The 3,559-nt window shown below is 30.7% G+C and overlaps 1 protein-coding gene across 12 annotated transcripts in view; it reads right to left on the bottom strand.

The window, feature by feature from the left end:
* PDZ-GEF (PDZ domain-containing guanine nucleotide exchange factor) overlaps positions 1–3,559 on the bottom strand; it is a 621,085-nt gene that overhangs the window by 192,897 nt on the left and 424,629 nt on the right. The gene's annotated exons all lie outside the window — the stretch shown is intronic.

Here is a 3,559-nt window from a genome sequence, read left to right as displayed (position 1 = left end):
TTATAATTTATTTATTGTTATTTACAACTGTATACATATATACGCATCAAGTAAATTTTCTGTAAGTGATATTATGACATGGTACAAACATGTGGAGAATTCACTCATTGATAGAATTCCAAAAACACTTCTAAAGGAGAAGATCTTGACGCCATCTTCTTTTCAGACGCCTAGGAGGATTATTAGGTAGTGAAGGAGAAGTTAGAAACGAGGATTGGTATCTGGTTCTGGCCAAATCGGCAACATAGGGAACATTGAGGTCCTGATGGATGATTTGATTTGTGAAAAAGTAAGGAGCATTAAGGATTTTGGACTGTAAGGATTGGATTCGAGAGGAATTTGATGGTTTAGTGGAGCCCCATGGCTCAATTCTGTATGTCCAGATAGGCCTTTTTCCATATTTTAATTTTTAAATTATTAATAACTAATATATTCATATTTCTTTGCATTATATAACTTCATTTCCTTGATTATGTTATTTTACCTACTTATTCAATTACCTATGTAAACATTTTATTTTACACTTCTCTCATCACTTTATTTTATTAATTCTATTCTGTAAAATTATTTACTTTATGTCATTCTGTTTATATTTTATTTTTTATTTTCTGTATTCATTGGTTGTTATCTGGCTCTGTTCTTAGCCCTGATGAAGACTAGAAACTCTCGCCGAAACGTTGGCACGATTAAATAAGTTACATCAAATTATTTGTGTTTTATTTTGATCGCAACCCCAACCATCTTCTCCTAGTATAATATATTTGTTAATTTATGTTTGATGGTGGTTTAAATTAATAATACCACCAACTTCCAAGTTTATTTGTTTATTGTTTTCCTTTTATTTTTATGTTTCTCAGAAACATGGTTTTTATCTCTTTCTTGTTTAGCTTTTCAGCCCTGATGAAGGCAAGAAATTTAGGTCGAAACTTTGGCACAAATAAATAATTTTTTTGTTTATTCGACCACCTTTATCTCGTATTATTCTACAGTCAACTATAAACGCCTTGAATAGTTTTAATGTAGACAGTGTTTCTACCTGCTCTGATGATGAAGACAAGTTAGCCCCAAAACGTATACATGTATTAAGACAAACGATTGATAATATTAGTAATGTTACTTTGACTGCTCAATCTAATAGTAAAATATCCTGATTTTTTGTTTTATTAATTTTAAAACGTCTAATAACTCGAGATATAGATTTTCGTTTCTACTCCCTGAGGCAGCATATAAAACCTAACATCACCTACCTCAAGAACATAATATTCATGACTAAATAGTCGCCACGAATAGGAGATTTGACTAACCGGATCATGAGCCAAGTAAGGTAGCGCAATAACAAAAACCCAAGAACTAACAAAACGAGCAGAGCAAGCTAATATTTTGCAAGCTAAGATGAATGAGTCACTTGGCATGGCTGCGCAATTAGTTCCCATTCATCAGCCATAGTAAACAATTATAAAATTTGGATATTGCTGCTTATTTCTTTTATTTTTTTAATAAATTCAACTAATAGCAAACTAAATAGATGAATAAAAAATAAATTGGTTTACCATTCATTCAGATAGGCTGTAATATTAGACAATAATATGCCTCAGTTTATCTTTCTTCTCTCCTAAGTTATTGGGCAATGATAAGTCTCGGTTTGTCCCTCTCCTCTTTCAAAATATATACGTCAATACAACAAAAAACTACACCACATTACGAAAATACACATTTTGGACTGAAGAATCAGAAAGAGATTCAGTTAAAACAATTCTAAGCTCCGTAAATTGTTTTTATGTTTTCCAAACTGTGGATTCCCTGAGTAACATGAAGACAGCTGAGAGGTAACATATAAAAAGAGAATCTTTTCAAGTTTACTCAGAACAAAACTTAGCATACATACCTACAGATATGGCTACAGTTGACATGGCAATTAGAATGAAAATGAACCTAATTGAAAAGAATCTGGCCTGGAGATCTGCAGTGACCTAAGGTAACTAATATTGAGAGGTCTTTTTCTTTGAGCTGAAGGAGTACTATATGCATGCCCTAATTGATATTTTAGTCCTATATGCTCCTAGTAGGGAGTAAATAACATAACCTAAGAGCTAAGAGAGAACTATGTACATGCCCTAAGTGAACTTATAATACTATATAAATGCCCTAACTAATATCGATGCCTATAAATGCCCTAACACTGAGAGTATAGTACTATATGCATGCCCTAACTGATATTATAGTACTATAACATGTCCTGATAGAGAGTATAGTACTATATACTTCCCTAATTGAGAATATAGTACTATATACATATTATAGTATAGTACTTAGTATAATATAATAGTACATAGTATTAGTATAGTTCAGTACATGCCCTAAGGCCTAATAGAGTATAATGCAAATGCGCTAATTAATAGTAGAGTACTACATAAATACTCTTATTTATATGCATGCCCTAGAAGAGAGTAAATTACATACCCTAAGAACTAAGAGAGTACTATATAAATGCCCTTATTGAGAGTATAGCACTATATGCATGCCCTAGTTGAGCGTATAGAACTATTTGCATCCCCTAATTGATATTATAGTACTATATGCATACTAGTACTTAGTATAGTAGTACATAGTATTAGTACAGTACATGCACTAAGGGCTAATAGAGAATAATGTAAATGCGCTAATTAATAGTAGAGTACTATATAAATGCTCTTATTGAGCGTATAGTACTATCTGCATGCACTAATTGATATTATAGTATAGTAGTACATAGTATTAGTACAGTACATGCACTAAGGGCTAATAGAGTATAATGCAAATGCGCTAATTAATAGTAGAGTACTATATAAATGCTGTTATTGATATTATAATACTATATGCATGCTCCAATTGATATTATAGTTCTAATAGTTCTATATACATACCCTAATTGATAGTATAGTACTATATAAATTCCCTAATTGATATTATAGGACTATAAGCATATTATAGTATAGTATTATTATACAAATTCTAATTAAGAGTACAGTACATGCTCTAAGAGCTAAAAGTGTATAATGTAAATGCGCTAATTAATAGTAGAGTACTATATAAATGCTGTTATTGATATTATAATACTATATGCATGCTCCAATTGATATTATAGTTCTAATAGTTCTATATACATACCCTAATTGATAGTATAGTACTATATAAATTCCCTAATTGATATTATAGGACTATAAGCATATTATAGTATAGTATTATTATACAAATTCTAATTAAGAGTACAGTACATGCTCTAAGAGCTAAAAGTGTATAATGTAAATGCGCTAATTAATAGTAGTGTATACATGCCCTTATTGAGACTATAGTATTATATACATGCCCTAATAGAGAGTACAGTGCATGCTCTAATAGCTAGGACAGCACAGTGAACATGCTCTAATTGATAATAAAGTACTTTATCAATGCCCTTATTGAGATTATAGAACTATATGCATGCACTAATTGATTTTCCAGTACTATATACATGCCATAATTGATAGTATAGCATTGCTTATATACATGCCTTAATTGATATTATAGAACTATATACATG

The sequence above is a fragment of the Halyomorpha halys genome, unplaced genomic scaffold, assembly GCF_000696795.3.
Source record: "Halyomorpha halys isolate HHAL.00 unplaced genomic scaffold, Hhal_1.1 Scaffold175.1, whole genome shotgun sequence".
NCBI lineage: Eukaryota > Metazoa > Arthropoda > Insecta > Hemiptera > Pentatomidae > Halyomorpha > Halyomorpha halys.
This window is presented reverse-complemented; position numbering and strand designations above follow the sequence as displayed.